Source organism: Hipposideros armiger, unplaced genomic scaffold (assembly GCF_001890085.2).
Source record: "Hipposideros armiger isolate ML-2016 unplaced genomic scaffold, ASM189008v1 scaffold_150, whole genome shotgun sequence".
Lineage (NCBI taxonomy): Eukaryota > Metazoa > Chordata > Mammalia > Chiroptera > Hipposideridae > Hipposideros > Hipposideros armiger.
The window spans coordinates 363,533-379,980 of NW_017731500.1; the positions used below are offsets into that span (position 1 = coordinate 363,533).

Here is a 16,448-nt window from a genome sequence, read left to right on the forward strand (position 1 = left end):
TTTAATGAAGTCCTTCTCCACCCTCCTTGAGCTCAGGCCTGGGAGACTGTGGGATCCCATGAACCCCACAGGTCCCCGTCCGCTGCAGTCTCCCGTTCCCAGGTGGGAATGCAGTGTCACAGTGGACACAGACCCACAGGGTCCCATATGCTACACACATGCACGGGAGCTGCTAGCCAGGATGGTTGTCCTGGAGACAAAGGGTGCCCAGGTCAGCCTGCACCAAGGCCTGCTCAGAAGGGCTGTCAAGCCAACCAGCATGGCAGCAGTAATTGTCACTTGTGAATGAGAAGCTATTCTGTGCCCCATGCTGGGCTGTTCTTATATGATCTCATGCAACCCTTCCCCAGATCTTGAGAGATACACATCAGCGTTTTATAGAAAGGAAACGGGGCCTCAGAAAAGAAAAGTAACTTGTGTAGCCAGTAACGGGTAGAGTACGGATCCAATCTGGTGCTTGAATCAAAAATTCCTGTTCTCCACCATGTTGGTGAGATTACTTTTTTTCTTTGTTGAATAAGAAGCTGAGACTGGAAGGAATCTTTTTTTCTGTTCCCCTGTCCATCTCTTCCTTTATCCCTTTCTCCTTCCCTTCTTTCTTTCTTTCATTTAACATTGCTCCAACGCTTCTTATTAAACTAGGCCCTGGGCTGGGGGGTAGAGAGAACAAATATTTAGGGCACTTTCCTGAGGGGCAAAGAAGCCCAGGGGACATGCCGCCTGGGACCCCAGGAGGAAATGGTCTAAAGACCGTGCCCCAAATCCTTCCTTTAGGGATCGCTTCTGATGGCTCAGGCCAAGAAGGGAGTCAGTGCTCAGAGAAAGCTGGGAAATCCCAGAGCCCACGTCCCTAAGCAGAACCTCAGAGCCGCGGGCCACCCTTGTCTCTCCTCCTGGAGATGCCGAAATCAGGTACATGGTGACTCGCACTGCGTGGTCCAGAGGATTTGTCCAGGTGCACACATGGCTGTTCCTGGGAGGCTGTGAAGTCAGTGCTGTCTTCCCTGGCAGGATGGCCAGCCTCAGGGTATGGGAGGAAAGCGCCACGCTGGCCCTCCCCGTCTCTGCTTCCTCTCTTATGACCCAAGTACAAAAGATGGCAGCAAGCTGTGGGGATAACTATATTCACTTGCAGGCAGAGGCTGGCATGTCTGTCTAGTGAAACCTGCACATACGTGCCGGGAAAATACATCTCCGATCACCTCTTCTTCCCGCTTCTCACTGTCGGTTCTCTAGGGCCTTAGGCTGGCTGAGTTTTTTCTCCCTACACACGCTAGGAGGACCATGCTTCCAGGCTCACGTGCCCACAGGCGGCTCAGCCTCAGGTGCCAAGAAAGCCGGGAGAACTCACCTTGCACAGTGGAGGGAGAAGGGGCTGTGTGGGGTTCTCCATTGTATCCCCGCCATAGAAGGGACTCCATGAACTGTGTGTTCTTATCGCTAAATGGAGATCATCATGCCTGCTTCTGACTTTTTTTCTGAGGATTAAGGATACATTCAAAGGTTTGGCTCATTGCACACCCATGGACTCTACAACCCGCCTGTGGTCCATCTGTATAGCGGAATGCCATTTGGTACCAAAATCCAAACAAACTGTGTATACGCAACTGCCTGAATACATCCTAAATGCAGTTTAATAAGTGAAAGGCACCAGACTCAAAGGCTTCCCAGTGTATACAACATGCTGGAAAAGGCCAACCATAGGAAAAGAAGACAGACCAGTGTTGGCCAGGGGCTGGGAGAGGGAGGAGAAGTTAGGGTGAATGGGAGCAAGGGACCTTTTCGGGGTGATGGGACCATTCTGCATCTTGAATGGGATGGTGGTTGCATGGCTGTATGCATTTGCTAGAACTCTCAGAGCCATCTACTTTTAAAAGGGGTCAATTTTATTGTACGGAAATTATATCTTAAAGGAAATGAAACCCAGAATCACAGAAGAGCCTGCGTGGCCTTTGGAGGACTCAGGCTGCTGCGTCCTGATTTCTCTCATCGCCTTCTTCTCAGAAGGACACGGAGGCGCTGGTGTTTCCTGCTGCTCACGTGGGTTTGGCTCACATGACCAATTCTCTGGGGAAATGTAGCCAAAGTGGAAAATTCACACCTGGGCGCCTGAGTGGTGGCTAACGGGGGGCCCAATGATTCACGTCCAGGAAATAACTAACGGCATCAGGATAATCGGGTTAAGAAAGCCGGAGCTCATTAGGAAGGTGGGGGAGGACAATGCGGGGTGCATGGCGGGGGTGCGTTCCCCACCTGATGGATGGCTTCAGTCGAGTGGTAAAGCCGCAGGCATAACATTGCTGCCTCGCGATAGGTCAGTTTTGGTTCCTTGGGCAGCAAAGGTCCTGTTAGTGCCTTCGTCATTAAGCAATGCAGACACAGGTAATTTGCTTCACTCTCTGGATGCAAAGTTAAATGACTCATCATTATCTTATTAATGCAATCAGGAGCTGAAAGTGAAGCTCAGCTGGCATTTCGCCCCAGCAGCACTTTCTGGAGGGGTCAGATGTTCACGGCCCCTTTGGCGCACTTCCTTGACACTTTCTTTCCCTTCCCCAGAGCTCATGCGTTGTTCCCCTGCCTCCCTGGGCCCTGGGCAGGTGCTCACGGGCGGCGGTGTTCTGAGCCAGTGAGGCCCCCTCGAAATCCTGGCATCTGTGAGGCACCTGGGCACTTGGGCACCTGGGCTGGGCTCCAGGGGGCCTGCCCTTTTGCAGCCTCACAGAAATGGTTGGGTTTGGAGGCCCAAGGCCTGGTTTTGACTAATAAGAAGATGGGCTTCGTTCTGTGGACACCCTTTGTGCAGCATACGTCGGTGCACACTTCACGTGTGCCGTGGTGCCCCACGGCCGGTACAATTACACGCTCTACTCTGCAGCTGCGCACCTTAGGGCTGGGAGAGCATCCCGCTGCAAGTTACCACGGGCAGCTGAAAGTGACTTAAACCCCAGGGTCTTCTCTTCCCTCACACAGGAATCTATCTGGAGGTGAGTGTTCTGGGTTCGCTTCAGCACCACAGTGATGCCAGGGCTCTGGGCGGCCTCTGGGAGGTTATCTCAGTTTTTGTGTTTCATCAAAAGAGGGTGGCAGCTCTAAGCCTCAGCCCCTCACCCATCCACATTCAAAGGAAGCAAGGAGTATCGAGCAAGGGCTTCCTTCACTCCTCCTCTCCCCCCCCCCTCCTCCTCCTCCTCCTCCTCCGTCTTAAAAAATAAGGCAGGACAACTTTCATGGAGAATCGCACAGATTCCCTGAGTCTCGTTGACCAGAACTGGCCACGTGTCCGTGTCCTAGCTGTCAGTGGGCAGGGCGCTGAGTCTCTGGTGCTTTTCGCTCCAGTAGCAGGAAGTGGGCTTTGCAGCAAGAGGGTGTGAGGATGGTGGCGGGGCAGACGGGGACAGTGCCACAAAGAGCTTCAGCACTTTGCCCGAGACTGTCAGCTAAGCGGAGGCCGGCTGGGGTCTGCGTCTGGCCCCCAGAGCTCATTCTCTGAACACTTAAGCCAACTGTCGAGCCCTTTAGGCAACAGGGAGAGCATGAAGAGTGTCAATCAGCCTCCCCCGTGGAAGCCAAAAAGCTGCTGGGGGAGAATGTCATGCATACAGTAAAATTCAACAACAGAAAACCTCAGCAATCTTACAAGCCAAGGCTCCCAGGAAGCCCAGCCTCAGAGTCCTAATATCCTCGTCATTTACTCTGCTCAGGGAACCAGGTGTTCTGGATGAGAGGATGTTTCTGATATCTGGAACTTGCTCCTTTCAGCGGAAATATGCCTCAATTTCAATCTCTTTTGAATGAAACCTTTGTCAACAATGTCCTAAGCCCTTGTTCCCTCTGCTTGGTGTCTGGGCTTTTAAATGGCGCCAGCTTCCTTTCCTCATGCTCATCACTCCATTGCTTTGGAAGGTTAAAAACAAAACAAAACATGTGAAACCAGACATTCGATTATCACACTATATTACATCAGAAGCTCTGGACCAGGGGCCTAAATATCTTCTCTAAGGTTATCAAGTCTCAAAGGATGGAGTTCCGTGGGATGGCCTTCAACATCCAGAGATCGTCCCTCTCTTGTACTTTCTAGTCTGGCCTTCCCAACAGACGAAATTGCTGAAGGCAGTGACCCCCATATAGATATGGTAAGGGCTGGGAACCCTAGAGCCTGCTGTGGACAGCATGACCTGGCCTCTGGGGCTCTCCGGGTACCACCCACTTATCAACCTGGCCCCTTACCAGCTGAGCGCTGCCTTATGCTCCTGGTATCCGCTGCAGGCTTTCCTGTTTGGTCAACCTGATAGGTGACCATCACCCCCAGGACTGTGCAACCCTCATTAGCCAGGCTAGCCCCGTCTTCCAGCCGCCTTAGGAGCCCTTAGCATCAACGTCTTGTCAGTGCTGAAGCAGGCAAGCCCTCAGAGGCCACTGTGGTGCATTCCTTCCCCCAGGAGACCCCAGCTTTCGTGCTTCTCTGCTTAGCGTTGCCTTTGATTCTTTTTTTGTTTCTCCTCGTTCTTGTCAGATGGCTTTGGTTCCTATAAGCTATGCCTGAAGTGGAAGGTAGAAAGCAAGAAACAAACTTGTGAAACCAGAAACATTTATTGTTTGCATTATAGGACATCAGAAGCCCTGGATGGGGGCCTGCAAGGTCCTTTCTCACGTCTCTTAGGGAATGGAGCCCTGGGCTCTCCTCAAGATCCAGAGGCTGTTTCCTGGCATATTTCCAGCCTCCGTCTCCCTGTCAGATGAAATTGCCGAGGGCCTCACTGTCAGGCAGGGGTGGAGGCATCGCTGTGCGTGTAGGATGTTAAAGGGTGAGGGGTCACAGGGGCCCTGGTGTTACTGAGCTTTAAGCGGCTTTGAAGAAGGCAAGGATCTCGAGATGGCATAAGAAGAGAAGTCAGGAAAAGGGAAGAGAGCCAGCATTTACTTAGTACCTGCTCTGCCAGACCAGGTTCTTGCATACACTCCCGTTTTACCCCATTTACATGTGCTGAAACAGAGGCAGAGAGAGGTTAAGTAACACTCCAAAGATCACACAGCAGGTGAGAGGTGAAGCTGGAGAATTTGAAGCCACCTGCATGCGTGTGACTCCATGGCTGTGGAATCCAGGAGGGCAGTGTGGTCCAGTGGTCTGGGCCAGGCCAAGGCTGGGAGTACTGGAGTTCCACTATGCCTCAGCCCTCTGCTGAGCCAGCGTAGGCCTCAGTTTCCCCACCTGTGCAGATGGCCTGAGTTTGTTTCCAGCTGCCACTGTCTGTGAGAGAGGGTTCCTCCCTGGCTTCTCTCTTGGAATGGGGGTGGGGGCGGGGGCGGGGCGGCTGAATTCTTCTGGTCACATGATGCAGGACTGTTAGCCTTGGGGGTCAGGGCTGGGTTGCGCCCATTGGGCAGGTCATAGGTATGTGTAGAAAAGCACTGACCAGTGCTCCGAGGAGCACGGCCACTCTGGGGGCTTTGCAGCAGCCCGGGAGCTATCTGTGGCATTGAATCTGCTTATGATTACTCCTTGCATTACAGCTTCTCCGTTTTCTTTTCCTATACTGGCTCCTGATACCCCCACCTCTCCCTTGCTCCTCTCATCCCAAGGAAAGGGTGGGCTGCTCAGGGAGAGGGCAGGGTGAGTGCCTTTGTCACACACAGTCTGGCCACATTCTATGTAGAGGAGGCCAAACCTCTGCACAGAATGGCTAGGGCTCAAACTGGCTCTGAGCCGTCTCCTTTCTCTCTCCTCTGAAAAGGAGACAGGAGACCTCCAGAAGTCTCAGGGGGATTCCAGCTCTGCTTAGGAAGATGAGCTATCAAGCCATGTGACAGGTGTGGTCACGTGACTTGTCCCAGATTCAGCCATGAGTCATCTCTGTGAAGCCTCCAGCTCTCCATGGAGAAGGCTGTCGAGCTGCCAGAAATCCCATCACTGAGTCATCTCGCATGGCAAGTGAGGTTTGTCATGACATCCTGGTTTCCACATAGATCAGAAGCTGGGGGCCAACGGCCCCGCCAGCGAGCTGAGTTGGGCGAGTGGAGATAATTCTGGCGGTTTGAGAGAGAGGGCTGAAGAAAACAGGAACAGGAGTCGCTCACACGCAGCGAGGGCCACTTAGGTGCTGGATGCTGGGATTTCCACAGGTCACCTCCTTTGATTGTCCTAGTGCTCTTAACGCAGGAGGTTCTACAATATTACTTAGCTCATTTTACAGGTGAGGAAGCTGAGGCACAGAGAGGCTAAATAACCTGCCCGAGAGCACACAGGTAACCACAGGTGAAGATGGAGGTCGAGCCCAAGTCTTCTGGCTCCTACCGCATTGCCTTCTCCACAACTTCAGGTTGCCTCATTGAAAGCCCATCATCCCAGCATCCAAAGTGGGCTATTTTCAGGATGGAACAGTTCCCAGGGCACTGGCACTTCCGCTGGCACCAGAAGAGCCAAAATAGGACACACCAAAATGGATCCAACGTTGCCTGAGTCTCAGCCTGCAAGGTTTGGGGCGTGGCAGGGGGAGGGCACCTGGGGGAAGATTCGAGCTGGGCCCGAGGCGTTCTTTGCTCTCACTGCCTTCACCCCCCACGACGAGCTGTGCAGTGTCAGGGTTTGACTTGGCTCCACAGTGCCAGTTTTAAAAAAGGCATTTCACTCATAGCTATTCAGATTTCAGAAATAAATGCTCTGCACAACTGATCGGAACGCCCGGAGTCAACAGAGCCGGTGACATCTTAAGAAATGCACCCGGTACTTAAGGCTTTCATCTTAATTATACATGTTCAAATCATAGACAGATTTTCTCCTTCTGGTCCTGAATATCAGAGCTGCCAAATCCAATTGAATCATCTTCTTTTAAATGCATTTTGCAGTATGTGTTTTGCCGTTTTCCCAATTTCCATTGTAAACGAGCACCAGAATTGTGCTGAGGGCCCTTTTTTTACAGGCTGCATTATTCAACCAGCAAATGAAGAACGGAAAATGCTGATTGCAAAAGAATTAAAAAATGTTTCTGGGCGGCCTCCCAGATTTGGCTAGGACTTGGGTATAGCCAGGCCCAGGGACTATCTTTGTTAGAGGGTTTCGGTCACTTTACACCAGCCTGGGACAGATGAAGGAAGGTGTTCCTTCTAGGGTCAGTGTCCACCGCAAGGGAGCCAGCTCTCAGGACAGCTTCCTGGGCTGGGAGAGACGGAGAGCAGTGGCCGGGCAGAGCCATCGTCATTGGACCACTGTCATCAGCATAGATGCCACATGCTTTAATTTCTGCTGTGCCCTGCCTCAGGGAGGCTGGGAGATGCAGCTCTTGGACCCCTCCCAGGAAATGGTGTCACTGTCACAAGCAGTGTGGACAGGCAGGGCCTTTCTTGTCCGCTAGCCGTGCCTTCCCAGGAATGGGGTGGGGTGGAGTGAGGGGTTCCCAGACTTAGTATGGTGACAGCTGCTGGTGGGAGAGGAGCAAGCTAGGAACCCAACCCTGGAACGCCTGCTGAGGTTTGTCACCCATGTCTTTGCTTCTCGTCCTCTCCCTGATCACACGGGCACCCCGTGTTGGCACATTGTTGTTTGTGCCCGCATGGTGCCTCTGCTCTCTCCTTTCCCATCACTTTCATGCTTGTTGATTTCACTTAAAGGCCAACGTCCTGGGTGGTGCCCATGCACAGGTTGCTGGGCCCATTTCACAGACGGGAAGAGCGTGCCTTTGGTTCAGACTGGGCTCTGAAGTCCAGCTGTCTGTAGTTGAATCCCAACCTTGGGCAAGTCACTTAACTTTGGATTCCTCACAAGCCATCAAGTCGTGAGGGTGGAGCCCTTGTGACTAGGATTAGTGCCCTTATAAAAGGGACCCCAGACAGTTCTCTTGCTTTCTTTCTGCCATGTGTGGATACAGCATGAAGTCGGCCATGTGCAACCTGGAAGGGGACCCTCACCAGAACCCAACCGTGCTGGCACCTGAGCTCGGACTGCCAGCCTGCGGAACTGTGAGAAATCAATGTCTGTTGTTTGTAAGGCCCCCCACCCCCGCCCCAGCCTATGGAATGTGGTTGTAACAGCCCGAACTGACTAAGACAGTTAGCAAACACCCATTACCTGCGAGGCATCCTGTGTTGCATAATCCACAGTTTTTTGGTTTGAGTCAAGGGCGCTTGTTTTACAGGTGAGAAAAGTGAGGCTCTGAGACTTTGATGGACTCATAAAAGTCACACGGTAAGTAGCAGGAGCAGGAATTTAACCAGCTCTGACTCTAGCGCCTCCACAATTAACCGGCATGCGCAGCTGCCCTGAGCGAGCCTCGAGTTCCAGGCCGGCGGCTCCTGCTTGGTTTAAACTGCCCCCGAACTGCCTCCATTCTGTCACTCTCTCTCCACCTCCTCAGCTAAGCAAATTCCAGCCAGGGCCCAGCGCTTTAAACACTGGCATGAGGGTCTCTTTACCGCTATATTTTTAAATTTACAAGTATTGTAGTTTTAGATTTTCTGAGCCGTGTGCTCAGTTGCACCGAAGGGGCATTTGAGCCCAGAGCCATCCTTTGAGGCAGCTGTGACTTCCATCTTCAACCTAACATGGGACCCCCTTGCACATAGCACATGGTCTCAGTGTGTTCGTTAAAAGGTTGAATATAGTGACAGCTGCCCAGAGGGCTGGGGGAGCCTTCTGAAACACCCCAATCCTGCCTGAGGAGCAGTAGGTAAGCCAAGTGCATAATCTGTAGAGCCCAGTTCAAAATAAAAATGCAGGGCTCCTTGCTCAAAAGGCAGAAAAACACTTGTTTCCTTTCTTTCATAGTCCCGCTCCCTCGAGCTGTCAGGATGTGTGTATTTGCTATGTCCTGTTGCACGCCCTGGTTACGGGAATACTTGCGGGGTGAGTGCACACACTCACAGGTGCTGGGGGCTCCACATCATAGTTTAGTGAGTGGAGCACACACCCTAGGCCCTGGTCCCCTGCCACCCAGGCCCGCACCAGGGATGAAAGGGCAGCGGCAGTTGCTGAAGTAGGTGGGAGAGCGGGTGGCTGAGAATTACCCCCAGGGAGGTGGGGAAGCCCTGTGGGACTGCACTGGTCACGTGCTCCGGAAGCTGGTAGTCTTGACAGCGTGTCTTGGAGCTCGTGTGCCTCTGCAGGTGCAAACGCTGTCGCCCTTTCTTCCTGGCCACTTGCTGGCAGTTGGCATTTCTTTGCACAGGCAAGATTCCCTGCATCACTACCGCTGGCTCTGTGGCCAGGAGATTCAGTCTTCTTCTCTGCTGGAGGTACAGCTATCTCTAGAAACCCCCCATGCGCTCCCTTCCCTCCAGGTCACAGTGGGGTGCTCAGGAAGGCCCTTCCCTGGTCTGCCCAGGCCTGAGGCTCCTTTAGTTGGGGCGGCGGCGGCCAGGGCAGCTGGCTACATCCCATTTGTGTTGTGTGAGGACCAGTAGACAAAGGTGCTAATAAGACACAGGGCTAATTAATTTGGGGCAAGCGCTGCAGCTTTGCTGTTTTAATGATGAAAGGAAAAGGCGTTCATGGCTTTCTCTTTCCACCAGCCTTCCTGTACAATGATTTCATCTGCTGCAGAAAATGTGCAGTCACTAATTATTATTAAATCTGATCATCATTACCTTCCAAGCGCCAAGCAGCACGCTCAGCACATTCCTGCCTCCTGACCCTGCCATTGAGGGCAGGGAGGGGATGGCAGGCAGGAGAGGCAAAGGGGAGGGTGATGACCCCGCTCTCCCAGGGGACGAAAGGGGATGGGGTCTGTACCCACCACGTGCCTCTTACCCTGTGCTGGGAAGAAGCCCACACTCCTGCTTTTCCCAGGGATAACTGCATATAAACCTTTCTATGTGTCCTATTGGGAGCAGGAATTGCCTATGAAAATGACCATCTTCTAAAGAGACTCTGGTTCTGTTACAGGTTTAGTTAATGAGGGAAGGGCCCGGAGGGTCCAGGTGAGAACCCAGGTGTCCTCATGGGTTGGAGAGAACAGAATCGTAGAAGATGATGTAATCAGGGCCCTGCCGGAAGCAGCTGGCACATTTCAAAGGGTGAATTGAAAAGAGTGTAGGGAAGGACTGTTTCGGAGGTAGAGGTCAGCGTGTCAGCCATGTCCCTGGCTTCTGTAAACCTTTAATGTTTACAGAATGCTTTACTACCTGCCCTGCATGCATCGGCTGGACGCATCGTGTTCTAGGCTCAGTAGACCCGAGTCACCTGGCCTTCGCCTCCTGTCCCACCCTCTCTCCTGGGGGAAGAGTCCTCCACCCCAGACGTATGATTTTCAAATAAAACCAACCAATCCGGAGCCCACACTCCCTACCACCTCTCTTATTGGGCTCTCACACTCTAGGCCACTACACACCTGCTCCACCCACTCCAGTGCCAGAGGCCAGACAGCTTGGCATAGCCCCGGAGTCCACTGGCATTACCCAGACTAGCCATTCTGTCCCACAATGCTCCCTTCCCGCTCTGCCTGTGACCGACCCCGGTGCTTCTCCATGGGGCCTCCTCTGACACGCTGTGGAGCTCTCTCTCAGCAAGCGTAATCAACTGTCGTTTCCATGGCAGTTGTCTCTGGATCTGTTGGCCTTACTATATCTAAATGATACTTTTTAAAATAATTAAAGCAACAGGATTAAAGGAAACAAACAAACAAGGAATAGCGAAGCATCCAGGGAGGAGCCAGGAAGCTGTTACCACCTGTAGGCCTGAAGGGCTTGCAAAAGGAGGGCGCACCATCACTGGACGCCAGCACAAGCTATAGCTTCGGGACAGGGTGCCTGGCAGATGCAGCCATGAGGACTGGAACAAAGTCACTGCCAAATTGCAGCCCTGCAGAGAGAGAGAGAGAGCGCGCGCGCGCACACACACACACACACACACACACACACACACACACACAGGGAATAAATACGCCTGCTCGTCTTTCTTCCCACCCCCCACCTCCAGCAGGGGTCTCCCATTGGCTGAATCCAAGCAGACACAGGACTTGGAACCCCAGCAGGGCAGAGCCGGTGGAGATCTGATCTGCAGGAGAATTGGAGTTGAGTCAGAGATTGTGGAACCACAGAGAGGACCTTTCTTAGTGAGTGGCCAGGGCCTCTGGACAGGGATGGGGTGATTCAGAGGAGGCTCCACGCTATAAGGAGCCTCTATTTGGTGCTTGGGCTTATATCCAGAATGGGCGGATCTCAGGGTGGTGTCTAGCAAATTGTACTGTATGTACAAATGGGGGAGGTTGGTGGTGTTCAAATGCAAATTCTGACTCAGCAGGTCTGAGGTAGGGTCCAAGATGCTGTGCTTCTAACCAGCTCCCAGGTGACGCCCAGGCAGTTGGTCCATGGACCACACATTGAGTAGCCAGTCTAGGCCGGCCGAGGTCTTTCTTCTCTCTCGTTCATATGCTCCTCACAGGGGCTGGGTAGTCAGGCTGTCATGCTCATCCTCCATTTCCATCTGGCCCGTTCTTCCTGGCCCTTTGTCCATCTGTTCATCATTTTGGAGTGCCTTTGATATTCATGTTTCTTCCTATACCTCATGTGAGGGTAGATAAAGGCGTTCCTTACCATCTGGCCAGAAACCAACTTCCCTAAGATAGCCTGACCTGGGGGAACTTAAAAAAAAAAAAAGAAAAGTTTAATTGGCTGCAATTAACACAAACAAATTGGTTTGACACCACTGCAATTATTGGTTTTTCCTTTTTACACTGAATCTGCAGTTCATGTCTCCACTTGCCAAAGGAAGAGCTGGAAGCGACTTTGGAAAGGTTGGCGGGCCCCCCACCAGTGTCGATGGGCTCTGTGGGCCCGTGGCTCCCAGTGCCTTTGAGTCCAGGGCCGCGGCTAGGGAAGAGGCGGAGAGGAGAGGAAGCTGCCATTTCTTGAGGCTCTGCCGCCTGCTGGACACTTTCTAGGGGTGATCGTGTTACCTGTCTCACCCTCTTTCTGCAGAGGCATGAGAAGCCCATTTTTATAGAGAAGGACACTGACGCTTGGCTGGGAGTAGAGGTAAAACTGGACCTGGTTTTGTGTCCGATTTTGTGTCCAAATAACCAATGCTCTTTGTTTACGTATGGCTTCCAAGCAGAACTGAGACTAGGGAGAGAAAGAAGGCGTTCCCCTTGGGCGCCAGGTTTAAGAGAGCGGGGGCAGAAAGTCAGTCATCAAGATAGATGGTATTCTAACGCACGATTTAAAAAAATAAAAGTTCAAAATATCGATGGAAGAGTTATCCAAATGGCAAATAAAAACAGGATCCAACAGGGTCGGGATTAGGGTGAGGAGAGTGAAGCTAAGTGTAGAGTGGAATCTGGTCTTTATTTAACACTTGGCTATTTTGTTCACTGTGGATTTTCAGCTCAGGCCATTCGACACAGGTGGGGAGACCGAGCCTTCCTCTGTTTCAGCGCCTGTTAGTGGGACGTCGATACTTTCCTTCTGTGCAAAGAACCTGGCCTGGCAGAGCAGGTCCGAAGTAGAATAAGGTGAGTCCGCGTTCCTTTCCTTTTCCCGGCTTCCCTTCTTATCCCACTGCTTCTCTTTCCTTCCTCGAAGCCGCTTAAAACTTAGCTACCCCCCATACCTGTGAGGCCACACGTCTTCTAGCACCCTACCTGTGCCGTGATGCTGTGTCTGAGTGAGGCCCTCGGCCATCTCTCCTCTCGGGAGACAGGGCCAGGAAACGGACTGAGGTTTCGGGGGTGCCCCCTTCAGTTGCGTGCTGGAGGTTAGTGCCTCACTCGCCTCAACCAGCCCCGTCCCTTCTTCAAAGGTTTAAGGAAATCTTAACCCCTCACCTTTTCACCTGTCCTTCCTCCCTAGCTTGCTCATCCTGGTTGAACTACAGGAAGGGGAGCACCCCCCACCACTGTCTTCAGAGGCTGGGGGAGAGGGTGTGTCCACTGAGTGAGGGGAAGGGTCAGGCCTGCTGTGTTCATGTTGTGACAACCTGACGCTGCCTCCTTTTCAAACCGAGGAGCCGGAATGCTTAGGGGTCTGCCTTGCACACCTTTGAGCGATGTCATTCCTCCCAGAAGCAGAGGGTGGGGGTGGTGACACAGACGGGCCCTGCTTTCTGGTTTAGTTCATGGCTAGGTGGGGGCAGGGCTGAGGGTCTGCTATGCTCTGGGCTCTGGGTGACAGGAAAACCTGCAGCAGGATGTGGTCCACCAGGACCCCTCTGTCCTCCTGCTAAGCCATTGTAGGGGGGCCACCTGGCCGCTCTCACCTCCCAGCCTGCTGATTGTTTCCTGGACCCGGGACTGCCTTTGGGAAGGGGCTCCCCCACCAAGAAGCAGCCCTCAGGGGCTCTGGGACTGAGCAAGTCTCTCCCTGGACAGCAGCTTTGCTCCCGCTGAGCAGACAGGAAAGAGCACTGGGCTCCCTCCCCAGGAAGCGTGTGAAGATTAATTAGGTAAGTCTGCAAAGGGTTTGGACGTGAGAAGTATGGCCTTTTTGTCTGCAGGTCCCTTCCCCAGGGATGAGACACTTCAGTGGGGTGTAGAGAAACCCTGGGTGCCATCGTGGGAAGAGGCTGTCCCTGCTTCTTGCCTTGCCCTCCTCTGTCCCCCGGAACCCAGGATGCCCCCCTCCCCTCTGGTTCCTCCCCCAGCAAATCAATTTCAGCTGCAAAAGGAACAAGGCTATTACAGTTAACACCACTCCGCCCGGAGTCGCCAGGTCTTCGCTATTCATCATTCCTAATTAATTAAAAAGTAATTACTTATGGATCTGACTTTCATTATTTACACCCTCCAGGCTGTGAGGATATTACTTTCCTCCATCCCTCTGGTGCCCTAAACGGCTCTGGTGCCAGAAATGCAGTGCCAAGCCTGGCAGGGGCCGATTGCACGCGGGCATCCTAGTTGGCAGGATTTGAGTCCCCTTCAGAGGCCACAAGGGCCTCAGGGATCTGCAGCCCCTTCTGAGCCCAGGAGGGGACTCTGAGGAGCTGGAGCTGCCCAGGTCTGCTGAGCCTGGCAGCTTAGCCTCCCCTGGACGGGAACAACCTCCAGACCCTGCTACTTAAGGCCTGGTCATAGATGAGCAGTATCAGCATCACCTGAGAGCTTTCTAGAACTGGCTGGCGACCCTTAGCTCGCACCGCACACCTGCCAATTCAGAATCTGCAATTTGACACCCTCCTCAGGGCCTCTGGTGCATGTTTGGGTGTGAGAAACGCTGCCCCAGTGAACAGAGGGCAAAGCTTACCTGTGCCAGCTCGTCCAGGTGCGGCATGCACTGTGCAGGTGCTGTATTACATACCTCTCTTGGGGCCTGTGACTGCTGGTCCCTGCCCCTGGCCCCCCCTGGCTGGTGGGTGTGATCTGTGTGCCTAGCCCAGGGTCCTCCGCGTGCCAGTTCCTGCCCTGTTCACCCCATGAGTTGTCAGGATTAATCAGGCTGATGGATATGAAAGTGCTTCGGAAACTCTAAGTGGAGCTTCCAAAGGCATCCTAATAAATTTCCACCTGGCCCATCACCATTCACCAGCTTCCCAGGCTGTTCCCCATAGTTTAGTCCTTTTCAATTGCTTTCTTGCCCTCAAAATTTATTTGTTCAGAGTTCTATCTGCTCCCTCCTGTCTGAGCAGGCGTAATCTGCTAAATGAATCCAGGCTAATCACTCATGGATATGGGGTGATATTTCGTCCCTCTGATCCCATAACACAGTTGGAACACAAAAGGGCGTTTGACACATGAGGCTTTCCCTCCTCGAAGGCTGATGAAGTGTGCAAACTTGGGTAAGTGGTTTCTCTGTGTGTGAGTTTCCTCAGCTGTCAGGCGGGGATGCCCCCACGCTCAGAGTGGCCGTGGACCATCAACGAGCTCGTTAGCACACGCCACTCAGTCTCTCGCAGTTGTGATTATGATCGTCGCCTCAGTCTGAGGCACGGCCCCAGCATCTCGATGAGCTGACCAGAGCTCACCTGGGCCTGGAGAGGTGCTTTGGGGGGGCCGATTATTTTCCACATTTGTGTCCAGGGCTGTCTCGGCAGAAATGGGGGCCTTGGGGACCCAGCCATGGAGGTCACTCTGAGGAAATCTAGAGTGCCATGACTTCCTCTAGCTGAGGAGCAGGACTAAGGAGTCCTGGCTCGCGGGCGTGGGGTTCAAGATGACATCTGCCACTGGGGTTCTTGAGAGGATGGGGTTGAGCGTGCAGATCAAGGGCCAGGGAGGGGTGTCAGGGTGGGATGGAAGAGGAGGGCGCAGAGTGTCCTGGAGAGGAGACCGGGGAAGGAGGCAGGGTGGGGGTGATGGGGGAGGGGTGCGAGGGAGGAAAGGAAAGATGGTCACGTCACGGGTGGTCCTGGCCGTTCAGACTGTGTACCCTTAGAGGAGGAAATCAACCTCTGGAAAGCTGACGCTGCAAATCTCAGATAGGAAGATGCAGCGACAGCCTCCCTGGCAGAGCCTCTGGTCCTTTGTTAACTAACTGCCTCTCCCAACTCCAGCTGCATTTCTCAGCCATCACTGGCACGAGGGATCTGCACCTGTGGTCACCACAGCCGCTCGCTTCTCAGGTCCATAGATGGAGTCCCCTCGCCCCTCTCCACACCTTCTAACGTCTGTGTTTCTTTTCCCAACAACACACGACAGGATAATGAACTGTGATATTAAATGGTGAGTTGTTTTCATTGCAGTCGAGGAATCAGACTGTCTGGACCGAATGGGTTTGGTTCTCTATTTTGTGCTCCCTCATTGGAGGGCAAAAATGTGTTTGTTTGTCTTGGCTGAAGGCAGAAGCTGTGAAGACCGCCCTCTCTCTCTCCTCCTGGTCCTGGAGAAGTCTTCGCCCACCAAGCAGATGGTGTTGGATGACCAGAGTGGAGGAGAGAGGACTGTGCCTTGGAGGGGCAGAGACAGAAACAGCAAAAGGAGGGAAATTCCCCCAAAGCAGGAAGGAGCAGATGGGGGCTCCTTGAGTTCTGCTCCCTTGAGGTGTCCTAGGGGTGGGGGTTGTGGGGAGTGGGGGGCCGACACCAGGGCTCCTCATCTCAGCAGAGCCTGAGCCTGAACCTAGCACAGATGCTGCAGAGCTGCTGGACATCCAGGGTCCAGTGCAGACCACAGACTCCCTGAATGTGTCACTTTGCAAGGATTACTGGTTTCTTCCCCTGACCTTGGGCACAGAGGCAGCAAGGAGGGAGCCCCAGCGCCAAACAAGGCTGAGCCTGAATCTGATTAAAGAAAACAGTCACACACCATTTCTTGCACCCTCGAGGTGACCACTGCAGATTTCTCCCACTGCAAAGCACCGGAAGGAGGAGATGAGATCACTTCATTAAATGAATGGCTTTGCTCTCTCAGGTCTCTCAACGTCTCAGTCCATCTGTTTTCACTTTGCCTAGTTCATGAATATGGTGAAGGGAAGTGACCGAAGTGGTGGCAGTGTCTGGCCTCGGTTACCCGTGTTTCACCATCTGTGTTGACACACACGGGCCTGGAGGAGCTCACCCCGGGACAAACTCTCTAATGATCACGTTG

At 53.1% G+C, this 16,448-nt stretch overlaps 1 long non-coding RNA gene across 3 annotated transcripts; it reads left to right on the forward strand.

The window, feature by feature from the left end:
- The first annotated feature begins 10,917 nt into the window (after nucleotides 1–10,917).
- LOC109387198 (uncharacterized) lies at nucleotides 10,918–15,935 on the forward strand. Of its 3 annotated transcripts, XR_002124938.1 has the most exons (6): nucleotides 10,918–11,045; nucleotides 11,679–11,967; nucleotides 12,317–12,443; nucleotides 13,164–14,701; nucleotides 15,416–15,584; nucleotides 15,701–15,935. It is a non-coding gene; the product is annotated as an uncharacterized LOC109387198 (long non-coding RNA). The 3 variants fall into 3 exon arrangements; XR_002124937.1 differs by having other exon boundaries at nucleotides 15,416–15,935; XR_002124939.1 differs by having other exon boundaries at nucleotides 13,302–14,701; nucleotides 15,416–15,935.
- Nucleotides 15,936–16,448: the final 513 nt, after the last annotated feature.